This window comes from Diprion similis, chromosome 2 (genome assembly GCF_021155765.1).
Source record: "Diprion similis isolate iyDipSimi1 chromosome 2, iyDipSimi1.1, whole genome shotgun sequence".
NCBI classification, from domain to species: domain Eukaryota; kingdom Metazoa; phylum Arthropoda; class Insecta; order Hymenoptera; family Diprionidae; genus Diprion; species Diprion similis.
Window position 1 is genome coordinate 17,276,640 of NC_060106.1, and position 19,633 is coordinate 17,296,272.

Here is a 19,633-nt window from a genome sequence, read left to right on the forward strand (position 1 = left end):
CAGAAATTTTCCACCTCCGTAAATCCGCTTCTTTTTCCATATTGGACGTTGCAGAAAGGATGGTGATGTAATGCTATAATTGTCAGAAGACTCATGGAGATGTCGAGAGGAGTTGTTTTTTATTCGCGAGCCGGTTTTATCGCCCAAGTTTACCGCCGCAGGCTGCGCTTATTACGAAGTTCAACATCTGGAGGAAATATATAGGGCAGTATAAAAATCAGCAAAAATACTGCGGGCACGACTTGCGGGTTGATCATGCAGACAAGATCTACCGAAACAGTCTTCGTCTCGAATACAGACCATTTTTACTGTGACCTCAACCTGCAGAATCTCTCAATGATTCTTGAATTGAAATCCCGCGCTGTAATGAAACCGAGTAAACGAAGCAGTGATAAAAAATAATGTGTAAAAGACGGCCTTGAGTGAGAGAGAGAGAGAGAGAGAGAGAGAGAAAAAGAAAAAGAGACTCGAGTCCTTGTGCGTTGAGCTGAATGGACTCTTAAAATCTGTGCCGCAAATGGTGTAGATTGACTTGAAATTAGTTGCGTCTATGTGCGGCGTTGAAAAGCGAAAACTTGTGGCATATGAAGCAACGTCCGAGCTGGCGTGACGCTGTTTGCTCTTTATTATTAAGCGTGGAAGATGAATGTCCGCTCTGTAGTCTCTGACCTTATGATAATAACCGTTTTTCTACCAAGACACTGGCGTGTGTGTCGCGCACACGTCGATGCATCGACCTGCATATATCTCTCGGCCAACTCGCGACTAGTAGAGGAATCTCCTATACATGTATGCTCATGCCTTTGCATACGAGTAAAAACTGATTTACACTCTTCAAGCTCGGTGGCACGGCAGCAGCTGCTACCAATTTCACTTACTTAGCTGCTGTGGAAGCTTCGCCTCGCAAGACGCGCTGCTGCTGCTGCTGCTGCCCGTTTAACGCCTATGGCGTACGTATTACAGCTTCGACCTATTATCCGATGTAATCCTGTGTAAATGAAATCATAAATTCACCCGGCGAGATTCGTTGATCCGAAAAATCTGCCGTTGTTTCACCGTCAGGCGAACGAACCTGATGGGAACGGCGTTGAAATTACGAATTTAAAACGTTACAGATGCGGTGTATCGCGAATTTTTTACTGGCGAAAGTTAAGGTAAAGGAATCGAACTTTGACGGAATATTAAAGTTTCGAAACTTTCGAATCCCGAAGGTCAAAGTTCCGGAAGTGCGAAAATGAGAAAATTTAAACATTGAAACATCATTCTTTGTCATGGATTTTCGATATTCTTACGTCAACTTCTTGGGAAAAATACGCTGCGTAAGCATATTCTAATTTGGGGAATTTTGTTGTATCAAAACTTTACTTTCCCGAAGTATGCTCGCTCGTAACTTGAATTTTCGGAATATTATATTTCGGAACTTTGAACCGTCGGCTTTCCGATCGTTCGAAACTTTGTTGTGTCAAAGTTTGATTTCTTTAACTCAAGTTTCGCCACCAAATAATTCGGAATTAGGCGCTTCCGGAGCTTTTAAAATTCGGGACTTCAACCCCACCCCCAAACCCGCAATGCACTGGTTACGTCGAATCGATTTTTCAAGCAAATAACTACTTTGGAAGTCTGGTTTGGAAAAACACTCTTACAAAGAATATCAGTTTGGTGTCCCACTCTAATTTCGTTGAGACTCATGTATGTTGTATAGGATATTTAAAACTAAGAGACACATATTTTTTTTATCTGTGGAAAAACGGTTTAGAGGGGTGAAAACGACCCCCAAAGATGAGCACCCAACGGGGTGATTTCTTGACGCGTTTCATGTATTTGAATGAAACCAACACTGAAATGTTTTTCTAACGAATAGGAAAACCACAGCGTTAGTAAGTTCAGCATCTTTGGGGGTCGTTTTCACCCCTCTAAACCGTTTTTCCACAGATAAAAAAAATACGTGCCTCTTAGTTTTAAATGTCCTATACAACATACATAAGTCTCAACGAAATCCGAGGGGGAAACCAAATTGATGTTCCTTGTTAGTCTACGATTTGTTGACGATCACGATTTCGAAAGAACGAACCCTCCTCCACCTCACTGACATCTTTTTCTGACTCTTCGAAATTACGTATCCGAGTTAAACAGAACTAAGCCCTGTCTAATTACTCTTCCGTGCGAATTTTCCTCTCCTGAATTTGAGGCAAAGTAACTGATGCTTAATGATATATATAACCGGACCATCTCGGACGTGCGAAAGAAAAATTTGCCTCTCCTCAAGCCTCGAGTATACGCAGAAGATGGCCCGAAGGCCGCGGAATTCGAGCTCCGGATTATAGGGGGGAAGAATGGAGTTGAAAGGAATTAAACTCTCATAATGGACGAAGGTTTCTAACGGGCCGCACGAGCAAGGGGAGAGAGAAATGCTCGTAATCCAATGGCGGGCGTATAATATGAAAAATATATAACCGTGGACAAAAGGCGTCCCTGCCTCCCAGTCCCCGCGGGATGGATCCACGGTGGAAGTGTGTTGAGCAAGCTATGTTGATAGTGGCGTATCTTGTTATCTGGGTTGGGTAAAACGGCCGAGAGGGAATTCGAATTTCCGACCATCTGCATCCGGCGTTAACGTGATGTAAAAACATCGTTGATACTGTACGTTATACTGTAATTCCTTCTCTCACTAATGTTTACTCATTTTCCCCTCTCTCTTTCCGCCTTCTTTATTTTTGGCGCGTGTGAAAATATCTCATCATCGGCATAGCTATTTACCTGGTCGACGTTGCTGAGAGCGATCGCGAAACTGAAACTGAAACGGAAACAGAAGGAGGAAGAGGAGGAGGAGAATCGCGTGGCTTTGGTCACGTATTGAATGTACAGCATCTATCGCACAGAATAACTCCGTAAACGTTCAGAAACATAGTGAAGATTCATGCAGTCATTACATTATACACACATATACATGTATATTAGGGTGGCGCAAAAAAAAACGACTATTTTTTTTCTTCTTGAGTCTCGTGTGACAAAATGTTAGTTTTTGATGTTTTAAGAGCCCACTCCAAAGAATAGTTGTAAAAAAAAATTTTAAGAGCTTGCTTCACATGTTTAAAAATGTCAGAAATCGTAAAAAAATCGATTTTTTTTATTTTCAATTTTTTTTTCTCGTTACGGTATAATTTTATAGACAAAAAAACAAATAAGTTTCCGAAAGTTTCAGTTCAAAATTTGAATTTTGAAAGGTCGCTCATAATTTTTTTTCAATTTTTTTTGTGCATTTCTTTAGATCTTTTCCGACGACCTTTTAATATTCATATTAAAATTTCATACATTTTTTTTCTTTAATTTAGTAAGAAAGAATCGATAACAATACACCACGACATGAATTAAAAATCAAACAAAATACTGAAAATACAATTTTTTTAATTTAATTTTTTGACGATTTTAAAAATTTTTTTAAATTTGGAGCGACCTCTTAAAAATTTTTTTTTTTTTGAGCTTTCCTTTGGAGTGGGCTCTCAAAACATGAAAAACTAACATATATATACACAGCCGCGCAGTACGCGGAGGGTAATCTTGGAGATGCTGCACAGGTATCAGCTCCTTCCATCCAAGTCCTGTTCTGACACGTCACGGTCTAGACTTCTTTGATGTGCAGTGATGATTTGAATAAACAAACAAGGCCGTCTGGGGCTTGAAAGCTCGATGAAGAAGAATTATATCGACCGTCTTACATACCGAGCTCATTGTTAGCTCTCCGCAACCATACCAGGTGGGTGGTACATACACCGAGGTTGACGTGGATATTCCGCAGTATATCCGCCAGTATGTGATATATGTATGTACTTATAATATATAGCCGCTGCTCAAGTTTCGATAATACCTACTCCGGCACGAATTAAATTCCATTCCTTGGTATTACACTGCACTATGTGTACATAATATAGGTATATAGGTATATGTATGTATGCATAGACCAGGATGAGGAAAGTTTATATCAAATGGGAAGGAACACCTGCAGGCTACCTCGCTGAGCTGGGACTCATTCTCTTCCTTAACCGTACAACTTTGTGAGCGATTCGAAAACGGAGCAACAAATATACCTGCGCAAAAATCATGATGATAATTGTATAATTGGATTTTAGTGACTTCGTTCACAGTACAGTCGTCGGGTTTAATTGCATCTAGCAGCTACGATCATGCTGGCGCAAATCGATTCATCCAGCAGGATCTTTCGGCAAGTTTTCAAAGAGTGCAGAAAAAACCACCTGAAATCGGTCAAGCCAATTCCGCCATTTTGTTCGATTATGCGTTGTCAAGTTTTTTAACTAGATAGTATTCTATGGTTTCGGGGATCTGTGATTACAAATCTGAAATCAGATTTCGAAAATTGAAAATGGTGGATCTAATGTGAACGATGAAAATATCAAATTTGATTGAATACGGTCAAAAAACCCTGTGCAGAGATTTCGGGGCTGCTCATTCGATGCGCCATACTGAATTTTCAAAATTAGTAACCGCACTTGATTTATTTGGATACTTAAACTATCCGACTAATACGAATAACTCGGTTTCCCGCACGGGGTTCGTGTTGAAATAGTTTCACTACAAGTATCACAGCTATGTGTTAATTAAAACTACTACAATGTATATACTCTTGAAAATGTTTACAAATTCGCTACAGATTTTATACACGGAAATGGAGCAAGTGTACAATTTTTTAGGCATTGCCATACATTCCATGTGAATTCGTCAGCTAACTCACAATCGTGTAAAACTTTGTTGTAAAAATCCACAACTATTTTTCAAATTTCTTAATCTTGTGCTGTGAACGTAATTTATTTACAAATTTTTGACAAATTGTACCGAACTACACGGATATTCACTACATTCGGATGTCCGAATTACCCGGATACTCAAACTATCTGAATTATAGTTAACACACTCGATTCGAAGCACAAATTTTTCGAGGATTGACTGCTTCAGAATGTTGAACGCAGATGCACCGACTGCATCGGTGTGTGTATAATAATACCGATTGGAGGACGCCGCGTGAAGATGATGATGCAACTAAGGACAAGATGGTGTACCTACACTTTTGCTGTTCGTACGCGAATGTTATTGCAAGTCTCGCGGGTGCTATCAGAACGAAATTCCAAACATAATGGAACAGTGGCGTCAGATCCGTGGCGTCAGATCCGTGGCCAACCCTGCGGGGCGTGATGTTGCTGCACACTCGTGGGTGTAATAACCCACATCGCATACACGGTTTAAACAGAAAGCAAGCAGACCGCGTGTGTGGTGACGCCGTCAAAGTGTCTCTACCTGCTGGTAATTATACCATAGCTTGCATACGTACACACAGCAGTGCCTCCATGTTCTGTTATCTGGAGGCAACAGCTGATACCTGACCTGAACCCAGAACCTGGCTAGGCTCGTGAATAATATATTCAAGTACGAAAATGAATGACGAAAAATTTTATCATGTCGCGGGAAAAATACAGAAAGACGGAAATTTAGTATAGACAATTGGACTTGGAGGTTTGACACAATTTGTTAGTTTGTCTTCGATGAAAAGGAACTATATTGTCTCTCTTAAGAGCGTGTAGGACTCCTATCTTTATCGACCGAGCAAACTCAAACTTTTAGTTTCTATATTAGATGAAGGTGCATCGCTCTTTCGTTAACGAATTCAGGGAAATTAGTTATAATCTATAATCATAAAAAATTAATCATAAGGATGAGTTTGCTCGGTCGGTAAAGGTAGGAGTGTTGCATGCTCTTAATGTCATCGAATGAGAAAATAAGCGAGGGTGAAAACTGCGCAATCCCAAATCGAGTGAATATTTGACTCTTGAAAAGTGAATATTCACTCCATCGTGCGAGTTGCGTAGTCTTACAAATATCTAAAAGAAAATTTAGAGAACTGATCTACTTTATTTCTATACCCATGAAATTGTTGTCACGGCATCGTTGATGAATCCTCGATAATCGAGGTGACGAAGGGTGTTCAGCATGGAGATATGTTACGCAGTGAATATATGCGATGCACATCGTACGTTATACGGGTCGACAAAGTGGCGGCGGGGCGTCGCGACGCTCGACTCGGCGACAGTTATACACCTACGTCTGCAACCGTTTACCAAAATATATTTCACTGCTTTAGAATCGGAGAACAGTAGGTATATGCGGAGCCAAACGGGGTCGTCGTCTGTAACTGCATATTGAAAATGCAGCAGCGTATGAGACTTGAAAGACGTATATATAGACGAAGAAGGACTTGGATTTCGAGGTGAACCGATTTGGAGAGAAATCATGAAGGTAGTGGAAGCCTGGAATGGGACGACACTTGACTCACGAGAGGAAAATGAACCGCGGAACGTTGAAACGTGCAACTAGAGCCAACCTATAGAAGAAGATGGAGAAGGGAGAAGGGTAAACGGAAAGGGAATATCCAGGCTAAAAATAAATCGAAGCGAGAAAATAACGTCGAGTGTTGAAGGAGATCGAAAACTGCGTTCATCTTTTTTTTTTACTTTCACTTTCTTCCTGCACATCGGCGTTAGTCACGCGCGGCAATCAGCGATGTGAACAACTTTTGTATAAATATACATGATGCAATATGTGTACATGGAAAGCGACGAATGCAAATGTAAATATTTGTCTCATTCTACGAGGCTGATCACTTGCGGTTTTTATGCTGTGAGTAATTTGTTTATTACAAAGAATTATAGATTGCGCAGGAAAAGAAAGACGCGACGTACGGAATTAGATAATGATAACGCGACCGCAGACTGGAAACCGCGTAACGTTGGTTTCACTCTTCGCAACCTCTCGCCACGTTGCGTTCGTGCAAACAAAAACGATAAATTTACGGCACCTGTATCGCCCCTATTCATCATAAACCGCGCAACGTTCAAAGTTTAGTAAAAGACTCGGAAACATTCCAGCTGCAGAGAGTTTATTGCTCTCCGACTGTTGTAACGCCGATAAAGTACGATAACAAAACGGAGATAAAATAACAGATAGAACTAAAAGAAAGTGAATAGAAAAAAGACGGCAAAATATCGTTTTTTTTTTTTTGTTTTTTTTTCTTGTTTTTGTTTTCCACACATATTACGAAATAATACTCAGCTTTTCGTAATGCATTATGCCTTTGCCTAGTGCCAGCGTGAATCGATACTCAAACCACTATTTCATCCGACTGATCGTCGCTCTACTTCACTCGTCGTTGATTAGAAAATAAATGATCTTTTTCCTTATGGGAATGAAGTACGAAAACATGGTTTTCATGGGCCTAATATCGTGACCGAGAGAGAATGTTCGTTTCTGACGGGTTGTCGAATGAAAAAACGAGCTAGAAAAAAACGCCATAGCTGCTTGGGGAAGGGGCTGGAGGGGGAGAATATGCGAGAACATCTGGCATGCCCATAAACATTCTTCGAGGGTTCGACCATCGCGTCGTTGAACGGACGGACACTTGACAAAATCTAAGAAGAAGAAGAAGAAGAAGAAGAAGAAGAAGAAGAAGATACTATACAACATAAACGATGAATGCTTCTTTCGAGGAGCGATGGACCAATTCTTCCACGGTGACGTCACCTTCTCCTCCTCCTCCTCGTAGTCGTTGCCGTTCTCGTGAACCCTGAACCGACGCTGATGAATCGGCCATTATTTACGTGACAAATATCCCGCAAAGATTTTTATTGGGGCATGTAAACGACCGCGCTTGTTGCTGCAAGCTTCTCTATTTAAACTGCACTATAAGGATCAGTAGCAGGGCGGGACAAACTAAACTAAACAAATCGATGAGATGCCTTGTTTTCTGTACCACATAGCACGCTTGACGTTATCTAGGAGTTGTTTCTTTTTTCTACTAACCCATTATGTGACACACTTCGCTCGTACCAAGGCGATAGTAGAGGTCGAGAGAAGGTCATACACCGAAATTCCTAGCTGACCTTATAATCGCTCCTTTCCCAAACGGAGGCGACCGTTGTTAATCGTTTAGCAATTATCTTCAAAGGATGAAAATTGAGAAACGTAATGATCACTTAGTTCGGACATGTCCAAAAACGTCTCGTACCGTTGCCTCGTTGTCTTGACTATCGCGTGTATGTGCGAAAGTGTGTCAGAATTATCACCGGAAACGTCGCATTGGCGATGTATCATCTTCGCGTGTGCATATAACTTTCAACAGTACATTTAACGCGAAACGTATATCTGCAATCTGCATACGCGGCCACAAAGTCTTTGAAGAATTTCCACTGCGGTTCGCGATCTTTTTCTCTTTTTCTCTTTTTCTCGCGGCATCGTTTTTCTGCGTCATGTGTATTGTAATGCATGCACGCATGACGTGGTGTGTAGCGATGGACTGTGTCAAAAGAACAATTAGGTGTCCGTTAATGCGTGACTGTGCAACGTTTTCCCGGGATGAAAACATGGGGTTGTTATAGGTTTGTGTGAAGGATTGTGCCGCGCGGCGTTGTACCAACCATCACCGGAAATCGCTTTGTCGGAGAGAATCCGCAGAACCGGAAGCCCAGGAACCGGCCTATACGATTCAACATAAACACGTGAAAGAATCGATCAAATTTTTTCACCCTACGAGGCGTAATGCGCCGGTGTTTAGGGAGTTTTCAACGAGGCTGAACCCCTTTGTATCATATATAACCCGTTAAAATTTGAAAAAAGATATAAACAAACTGAGAAATATAATATAATAATATCATCAAATTACCGCCGATTTTCGAGCACACGAGTGTCAGGTGTACGGCTGTAATAAATTCAAAAATTATGGGCTTCGGTGTTGCGTGCCTCGCCTAACAATGTGGTTATGGTTGTACGAAATTACACCTACACAGGTAAATAGATTGTAGGTGTATAGAAGGGTGGTCGTTAATTTCCAACATATGTACATATACTTCTCACCCTTGGATTCTATAGATAATGACGAAAAAACAATGTGTTGAATACTTCAGATTTTTAGCTCTTTATTGGAAAGGGGGCAGAAATCGCGCTTTGAAATTAAAAAAAATTTTATAATATAAACTAGTGTATAAACTGATTGGTTTAGCGCCAAAAAACTGATGCATGGATCGAGCTGCAGTTATATAGTGGTTAGCTAATCCATTCTTGCCGAAAAACTACTTTGACATGATAACGTTTGTACCTAATAATATCATTAAACCGTTTTTTTATTTTTCAGACGCTGTTCTTGGTCAGCTAAAGCGCAGCACAACGGTAAGTGACCAAAAATCCGTGATGAACATAAGTTAAAATGGCTGCCATCGGTACTTTCTCTTTCCTATTTTGATCAAAAATACAAGTTTCATTGTAGTTACATGATTCGCGATATGTGTAACGAATTGAAACCCGCTTTGTTCACCCCTTCATGGTGTTATTATTACGAGTTAAACTATTTTTAACCGTGACTCAAGGACCGCCAATGCTGCAGTTTTAAGTCAACTGCGGCTGTTTTGCTCGTTCCTTCTCGTGTAAACCACCAAGAAGGATTTCCTCTTCTCTCACTGAGCTTGCAGAAGTTTATTCACGAACATCCGGATGTTGATATTTTAACAGATTTTCGTTCGCACCGACGCCGACGATTTGCCTAACTAGATGAAATCTTCGGTATTTCACAACCTTCCGATCCCCTACGACATCCCGCTTTTTAAAACAATGGATTTTGCTCTTTCTAATTTTTATGACTAGCCAACGACGCGTCGTACAGAAAATTCATAGACATATTTTGGTAGAAAATTGAACGCTCTAAAAAAAAGATCTCTTGTCATTTTTTGATAAATCTACTCTTTCAAAACTTATGAGGGTCAATTTTTATTCATAAGAATAACACAGGAAAAATGGTTTTTGCTCCTTCCAATTTTGATAACTAGCTAACGATGCGTTATGCAGAAAATTCATGAATACAGTTTTGTAGGGAATTGAACGCTCTACAAAGAACGTTTACTGTCATTTTTTGATAAATCTAATCTTTCAAAAGTTATAGGGGATCAATTTTTGACCCTAGATAACTTTTAAAGGAGTAGATTTATCAAAAAATGACAAGAGATCTTTTTTCTAGAGCGTTCAATTTTCTACCAAAATGTGTCTATGAATTTTCTGTGTGACGCGTCGTTGGCTAGTCGTAAAAATCAGAAAGAGCAAAATCCATTTTTTCCGTGTTATTCTTATTGAAAATAGAAAAGTGCGATCAGGAGCATCTTAATATTAATATTGAGAGCTCAAATTTTTACAGGCTTACTTTTATACCTAAATAAAACTTTTAAGCCTGTTTCTGCAAAAAAAATATTTTTTTTTTTATTCTGAATCACCCTAATGTACATACAATTTTCTGGCGTTGTTATATGACGAGTTCCGCAATCGAGGGTTCGAATGATTCGGAACAATGAGTTCGTTATCCGCCGTTCGGGACGATGTTGAAAAACCAGCGACCGTATGACCGCGGTTTTTAATTACCAACCCGTTACCGCGTTCTCTTTCCTCCTCGCTTTTGTCCTACCATCGGGCACATATGCTACGAGATTGAACCGCCATGTGTGCGTATAAAATGAGCATCGATACTCGTCCAATATTTACGAGTCGTTGCTCTGATTTGCAAAATTGATCGGTACTGCAGCTGATTTTCGCCTCTTTAGAATTAACCATATCCATAAAATATTTGTAAGCATTCTGGTCAATTGATCAGAACAAAGCGTTTTAGTTTTTTGAACAGTCAGAATCTCTAGCGTCACACATTTCCTGTCCAAGTTTCATCTCATCAATTATCAACCTCCCATCGAGCCAAATTTTCAAATCTTTATTATAGAATTTCCGCTGTAGAGTTTTTTTCCCAACAAATTGACAAGCCACAACTGGTCTTGATTCTGACGAATAACAAAAGCGGCTGCTTGCATAATCCTGTAGAATTACTTTGAACCATTCGAAACCGCAGCATCGACGAAAATATTTTTTCAAATCCACGTCAAAAGGCTTGTACAAGCTACCCTAATCCGACGAGAGCTAACGAACATTTGTTCTCGACGACGCAGACGAAGTACGTGTACACGTAGCAGACCGCAGCTGGAGGGAAGTAACGGGGGTATCCGGGTGTTGGAGGGAAGGGAACAGCCTGCGTGTTGATGATGTACAAACGCATTGCGTAGGGGGAGCTCGCGTTTCAGAGAATCGCGCGTTGCGATACAGACATACACGTTTTATGTACGTATGTACGTATGTGAATAAAGTTGAAGCCTGTATCCGACGCGAAACGCGATGGATGCAAAGAGCTGCAGCTTTAAACCGTAAGACTGACTCTTCAGAGTTGATTGTGAGTCAGGGATCCATTGGAGTCGTGGAGGCTGCAATCCTCAGCGATCTGCAGACGCCATTGATATTCTTCTCTGCATGCGAAGCTTCTTCTTCGTAGCTGCACTCTTGATACACTTCCAGCAAGTATCATATCGACACTAGACGTGTTGCCAGAATCCACAAGGATGTCCTGAAGGGTATATGGATGCACTTTTTATCGGTGCCAAGCGACACAGAGTGATTGCTCGACACTTGAAGGACCACCTGCTAAAGTAGTTTACATTTCATATCGATTATTCATGGTCCTCTTCTTGTCTAGCCTGCTTTACATTTCTCATCATTTATATTCTACCTATATAAGTTATCTGCGTAATATTAGCAGAGACATGTCAGAAAAACCGACCATGAAGATGGGTTCGGTGTAATTAGATGCTCTTTAGATACTGATTGAGGACTTCTTCGTATCACACGTATTCGTTCCACTTTTCTTTGTATCACATTTCTCTGCCCCTTCCACGAACTTAACATTCCTCACACCGAGAAACATTCGGGAATTTACTGAGATTGTCGGCGGTAACCTTTTGTGCGTCGTCTGATCGAAACTTATTTCGGTGTTTTGCCGAATAGCTCGAAATTTTTACGACAATCGAAAACCTAAATTTTGAGAATAGGGCACTGGGAATGGATGGCCTAAAGAGCAGCCAATTATGCTGTGATTCAATGTCAATAGTTGGGTAGAATAACTGGATAGAGACCGTAATTTGATTTAGTCCTGTTCAGAGAAATTGGATTTTCGGAAAAGCAGCTGACATGCCTTATTACTAGTGTAATTCTTCGCAAGCTGCAAGATACATCGCTTCCGAGAATCTTTTAACCTCAAAGTGCGTACCGAACCCTGAGTAATGTCCAGACGAAAATCAGATAGAAATCAGTTTCAGTATGCATGGTACATCCTTTTATGGTTAGCGTCATGTTTTTTACGTTACAACAAAAGTCGGTCACAGTCTTCTTGCTTTTCCATCAAGATAGCAATAAAACTACCTGCAGAATTAGTAGACTTAAAATTTGTAAGATGACTTCAAATAGTGACCACAGAACTTGATTCACAAGCAATGTGACGGTTGATGAAACCATTTCACATACGTGAATTGTGAATACGTGCAATTGTCGAATTCTATGCCATTTTGCATGGTAGAGAACAAGTTTTGCAGCTTCCTCGTGGTAGCCAATAGTCCTGGAAGTCCTTGAGGTCCTGGAATCATCCTTGAACTTTTATTTTCATTTTCTTGTGTCCCGGAAATATTCTGTTTTTAAGGTTTGCGAAGCCTTGGTTCTAGCAAAAAAATATTATTCTATTAAAATAAGACAACACTTTGGTACTCGGCTTAGGTAGAATATATTTTTCGCGTTTACGTTTTAAGAGAAAAAAATTTGTAATATAATAATCATCATTTTCGTATATTTTTCCTTCTACTCAATGTCTACAATCAATTGCGACAGGACAAAGCTGAGTAGCTGAAACTAAATGTAAAAAGTTTCGGTTGAAACACCGGCGAACAAAGCAAACGAAAAGTGAAACTTGGTATTCTTTCAACCCTTCACATCAGCGAATGCACCATGTTGGGCATTATTTTAAATCAGACACATGCACTTTGTTTCGAGTCAGTTATGAAAGGTGGCGTTTTTGTTTGCGACAGTCGCGCCTAACGGGTTGACCCACTACCGAACTATCCAGACAATTAGCCATTGCCGGGACTATCCGCGTCTATGGATGCCGCGGTGAAACAAAGGACCAGCGAATTTCGGATTCAACAACCAACTATAGCCGAGACAGCCGGTGAATTTATGGGCATCCTGGAACTTCAGGGTTCCGTGACCGCGTTTTGATTTCCGCCAAGAGTTTAGTACTATTCAACGAATAACGGGTGCTTGCGCCACACAATTAAACTACAAACGCGGTCATGCAGCAGCGGCTCGAAAGTGTTAGATAATACCAGAACTGTTATTGTCGTTTGCTTATCAGATTGTTCGTTCATCTTCGTAACGGCGGCGCTGCGCAAACGCTCCGGTTGTTCGAATCGGTCGTGACACGCGCTGCAATTGCGCAATTACATGTGTATGCGCAGCTTCCTCTGCACCGAAGCTTCGTGGTGACATCACCGCATCCGTCGAAAGTTGAAACGATGCATGCACCGCTAACCGGGTCACACAGTCCTTTCTTTCCACCGTTTCGATCGCTGGCTGAATTCTTGGATGTTGACCCTTCCAAGTTTTGACCCTCACTCGAATTTTGTCCATCTTGGAAACCGGCCATGGTGGGTTAGAAATGGGAAAATGGAAGAGCAGTATTACTCTTTTCCACTATTCACATGCTGGACGCCAAGTCCCGTCAATTAATGGACTTCCTCGTCTTCGTCTCGCTTGCCAAAGCAGAACAAGCAGAAGCCTACGAGACTTCCATGGACGCTCAACGACGCTTTTGCCCATCGAGTACTGCACCCTTCGGCTGATCCTGACGGCTCTTACTGCGTCTAAAACTGGTAAAGCACCACTGCCCTCTGCACCCAGGACAAATAGGCAAATAGGTACAGAACCACGGCGTGGCCTCATGGCACCAGTTATTCTCAGACTCTCGGGGTGAACGGCCAGTTTCTACTCAGACTCAACTTCCTTCTCTGAGAGAGAAATGGACCCGATGACCGTTCCACCTGAATATACGTAAAACGTCGTCGCTAAACAAGAGGGAGAAATTTTTGTCCCTGTTCTATGACGATACATTGTAACAGGATCTAGCAATATTAAGAACAAAATAATCGTTTCACTTTCAGGCAGCAATATTGCGCTGTGTTGGTATGTTGACCTTATACGTTTTTGGAGATCGTTTTTACAGCACGTAAGGATTTTTTATAGCTTTACCAGTGACGTTTATACGCTTTGGAAAAGATGAAGACCAGAATATTTTCTAGTTGATATAAGGAGGGAAACTCGCGAATATAAAACAGCGAATCGTAGTGGAAAATTCATTTCGAGTATTCAATCTACTGCACTCGGTGCAGAATCGAGAAGAATTTCAATATCTCAGGACTTGGTTGCGTACTCTAGCACCCGGCCGCGATACCCGGAATACCCTCATGTGCAGAGTGTGGAATGTTGAAGAGGTACGTCGTTGCGTCAGTGACGTCAAATAGAGGAATAAAGGAAAAGCGATGAACTCCATTTACTCCATTAGAGTATACTTGAAAATAGCGATGCAAATACAATTCTTATAACGAGTCAACATCAGACTATCATCTCATACGCGGTTTATTTTGCGGTGAATAATTAGCGAAACCATTGTAAGCTTGAACTGGATTCGTTGGAGCTTCCGCGAATCGTGCGGTAATCCATCTTTGCGGAAATTCAAAGTAAGAAAAAAATCCCTGACAATTATTCACCTGAATATCGTGTCTGACGTCATTTTCACAAGTAGCGAAAAAAGCTCGATCGGCATTCTACTTTTCCTCTCTTTCCAGCGCACGACACGCGTACGTCAAACTGGTATTGGGTATGTGAGGACGAGTACATACGTGCAGAGGCGCGTCGCGTCGCCAAGCAGTCGAAAGTCCCTAGGGACCCGTTATGAATTTATGGGTTTGTTAACCTGGTGCATCCGCCACCAAACCTCACCTCGACCATCTCACTACAGGGATAGGTATTAGTCTCCTCTAAACCTCAATTCCGTATCTACTACTCGTTCCATGTTTGCGGTTCACGGTAGTCGCGACGATGTTACCAATGTGCCTGGTGCATCGGACGCATGTAGGATACACGATCGTATTCCCCATTTAAATATTCATCGGGGTCCGCAGAGGAGCACCTTGGCCAACAACTTCGTGATGATCGAGAGTGTAATCATGGAGGAGGGTTCCATCCACCAAAAATTCCCATGTATTATACAGGCAATAACGTGTCTTGTAACGGCGAGAAACGACACGCGGCGTCATTCAGGGCACTTTAAAAGGGTCGAGTTCGTCTCTTACTGTCAGACCTCAATCAGGCAAGTCTGTTATAAACGACAGGAGAGTAGTCCACTAGAGACTATCTGGTGGATAATATGTCCTTCGGAAAAGTGCCGACAAAAATGATCAGGACCAGTAAAGGAAATTGGTACCGATCAAAGCAGCACAGGGCTTTGATACATATATATATATATATATATATATATATATATATATATATATATATACGTATTATAGGAGACAGACCATGAGGAAGTCCTACAAATCGTTGCGGCAGGAGGGAAAACGAATGCTAGATATCCGATAGCTCGAAGTGCAGGGATATCCTGCAATCTCACGCAAGGATCTGCGCAGGCTCTCAGACTCTAGACGCATTTATCTCACGTACTTACGGTTTCAAACCCTCCTCGAGAAGATTCACGCGTTGTATTTGTTCCGGAATATCCTGAGGAGGAACGGCACGGAGCGTTCTTTGCTGAACGGGATGCGTGTGTATAGAATTTCTGCTTCTTTTTTTTTTTTTTTTTTTTTTTTTCCTATCTCTTCACGCCTAGGCCAGGTTATCTCGGATTTTAGAAACGCGTGCAGGAGAAACGGAGGAGCAAAGGCGTGGATAACGAGGGTAGCTCAGCTGCGAAACCCGGCAAGCCACTAAAAGTTGACAAGTTTTTAGTACGAGAAGAAGTTTTTGAACTCCCGGCAATTTGTCGGGCTGTGGAAAAAGGAGCACTATATGAGAAGTTCAGAGAAAGGGAGCTGCGTAAACCCGCGGGAAAACTTTCAACTTTGAATTTTTAACGTTTAACTTCTGACGAGTTTTAACGACTGGTCCTTTTGCCGAACCCAACTTCTCAGGCATCGACTTGAGGACAACGGAGAAGTCGGGAATACAAGAAAGAATTCACTCCATTGTGTGTGTGTGTGTGTTTGTTGACAGAGCCAAGTTACTCCGTTCTCACAAAAGTTGGCGAAGAGTCAAAAGATTTAACTAAAAATCGGTAATTTTTCCTATATACGGGTATCAATTTTTGTTCAAATTGTAGGCTTAACTGATATTCTAAATTCCATCTGTACATATTACTGGTCCATGGTTCATTGTCTTAGAAGCTATGAATCTGGAAGATCTATTAACTTCTAGAACATGGAAAATTTTTAGATTATGAAAGAATTACTGAAAACTCGTAAATTTTTGCTGTAATCAGTGTAAGAAAGTGTCTCGTTCCAATCACAGATTATAAAAAATTTCCCGACTAAATTGCGTCGTCGAAATTTTTTTCTCGATAAAGAATCGATGGATTCATCTCGACTCTGCCAAGTGCCCAGATGCTGCTGCATACTCGTTACCGTTTTATGTGTACAGTTAAGCATTCTTTCTCGTAAAATATGAACCAGCTACCAGGCTGCAGACGACGGAACTTTAATCTTGAACCCGTAGGACTTTTTTCTTTCATTCTTGTTTTTCCTTGGACCAGGGAAAAGCGTTCTTCGCTTATTTTCTCTTGCTCGCGGTTTCTGCCGCCATTATCAGGACTTCGCTATGAAATAGGGTAAATTACTCGCAGAATTGAACCTATATTATATGCCTACCACCGCAGATGCATAACCAGATTTAATTATGAATTATTGTTATCGTATTGTAAATTACGATCGATGACGGTTTCCTGTTCCTGTCGCAAAATTAAAACATAACGGTTCATCGATGCGACAACTCGGTTTTTGTTGTTTTTTTGTGTGTGTGTTTTTTTTCTCTTTCATTACCACTTTTACCAAGAATTATATTGATCGATGGATCATTTTTTGGAATAAATGTACAATTTTAGCATGTACCAGACGATCGAAAGAAATCTGACGTTTCTAAGTTTTTGGAATTCTTTTAGTATGAGGACATCCAGAGCTAGAAAGTTAAACAAAGCGTCGATTCGCTGTTTGGCTTAAGAAACTCGTGCTGAACGTAAAATTGACTCATCTTATCCTCACTCGCGAGCGTGTGAGAGAGTTAATTATAGAATTAACAAAATCTCTCCGCAGTATTTCAGTGGCAAAAGCACCCGAGATAAACTGCGAATGTAAAACCGTCGTTGTTTCATTTATTCTTTCTTTTTTTCTTACACCAAGATTGCTGCATTCGCTGTCCCTCAATGCTTCTTCTGTCGTCTAATTATTTACGCTCTTTTTTTTTCTGTTGTCGTTTATATGTACTTGTTTTTGCAAGTAAAACATTTGACTACGCGAAGCGCGTCGTATTCAATCTTTTTTGTTTTTATCATTTTTATTATTGTGTTTTAATTTTTTTTTTCTCTTCACGTGTTTCTTCCACTCGTTCTCGACAAAATTTTATTTGTTTCAAACTACGTCGCGACTGAATTTTATTTTCAGGTAAACTGCGCGCGATTTTTTATTTTTCTTTCAAACGCGTAGGAAACCGAGACGAGTTACTATACATAACTGTTGCAGTAAAATTTTTGCAAAATATACTCACCGACATAGTTTTTACGAATCTATTCAATTTAATCGAAACTCCAAAGTACAAGTGAGTTTGTTCACAGAAAGGGAAAATGCCGATACGGTAAATTGGTTGAATTCTGGGAGAGATGATGAGCAGCGTGAGTCACGCGTAAGGCGCTGGCCTAACATATTGCTGAGAATCAGCTAAAAGTGGATCGCTGACGTTCTTCTCGCTCCGCCTTTCTATGCTGGATTACATGCTTGCTGGTTTCTTTGGAACAGATGCGTTATAATTGTGACTTTCGTCACTCGACCGAGATACGCGAACGACGAGGAAGGAGGAGAACGATTTTGCCTTGGATTCATGTAATTTAAACTTGCATCAATTTTCTAAACAGGTAACGCAATTGAAATTAAAAAAAAGAAAATTAAGTTAATTAAGAGATGGTGAGAATAATTAACTCATGTATCATTGTAAATATTTTTTGTAACTTATAGAAATGAGAGGGTCAACAAACTGTTCGTTGAAATGTCGATTCGGATAATTAATCATACATAGAATATCCAGAATCAAGAGATTTCCAGTCAATAAAGTTGGAACATGAAATTACTGTGAAATACGTTCGTGGTTTTTCGCAGAGAGAGAAAAAATATTTCATCACGCTATTAATTCCAATTTGTATGATTGAAAATTATCGGAATTTCAACACAGTTTTTCCAATGATTATTCATGATTATTATACACTCGTGCCGCGGATTTTATTCTTTTTTTTTTAATGTCGATAAAATATTTTATGCAATAGGAGCAAAAATTCCGCACCGTGCTTACGAGATATAGAACATTGCGGTGGTTTTATTCTTTATTTTTTGCTTTCCATTTATTAATGAGCATAGTTATTCGAACGAAAGTTTATTTTATGGTTAGGTACTTGCACCGAGTAGAAATATTCCTGATCGAGTGAATATTTTTGTTCGAATAATCATGAGTAAATAGTAAAATTAATACATTCAGAAATATCACGTCATATTTTAGGAGAGGGATAATTTCGGTTGAAATGAGAGGGTAAAATTCGAACTGAAAACTGTGTAGGGATGATCTTTTAAGTTTATGCAAAACTCGTGAATTTCTCAACGACTGTGAACTATTTTATTCGAAACATTTTAGAATGGCGATAGCCGCTAGTAAAAAACAAAAACCGATTGTGAGGAAAAAATAATCGAGTTTGAAAAGTAATCGAATATCATGGTGTTTAGTGATCCTGAAAGTCCTTCAGGTCCTGGAAATGTCCTTGAAATTTCCTTGTTTCCTGAAAATATTCTATTTTTAAGGTTTTTCTGCGAATGATATATTTATTTGGATTCACTGAGTAACTGTTTTTGAAAATTTGGATTCACGCCTGGAATCGCGTTTCTAGTTTTTCCCTACTAACAGGTTGTGGTAAAAATATATAACGTACATACTGTGCCCTCTGCATTCGCGTACTTTTTATTTTTCCTAAATATCCTAGAATGATCTAAAAATGTCCTTAAATTTTTTACGGACTTTTTATTGGATACCACGATTTCACTCGATTAATCGAAAAAAATAATTGATTATTTTTGGTCATTCATCCGTGAAACGTCCTACTTTGGAATTCGGTTACGGGATTAAAGAGTAATTCCGTATTAATAAATAACCTTCCATCGCCATGATAATTTATTATAAACATATGATTATACGTTTGATTGGTTGATGATAGCTATAAGCTTGATGCTTTGATGCCTCGGGCAGAAGAATTTATCCTCCTCGCATACAATTTAGCTCCGGCAATGAGGATAAAGCTCTGACAGCTCTGTAATAACAGAAGGAAAACCCACGTGCTCAGCAACGCGTGACTCTGATCGTGATTAAAGAGTTC

General features: G+C 40.3%; 1 protein-coding gene across 1 annotated transcript in view; it reads left to right on the forward strand.

Moving 5' to 3' along the window:
• Positions 1-19,633, forward strand: part of LOC124411381 (dystroglycan 1-like) — an 86,342-nt gene that overhangs the window by 7,366 nt on the left and 59,343 nt on the right. Inside the window, exon 2 of the mRNA XM_046890483.1 lies at positions 9,191-9,225. The gene's annotated coding sequence lies outside the window, so the exon portion shown is untranslated. The remainder of the gene's footprint in view (positions 1-9,190; positions 9,226-19,633) is intronic.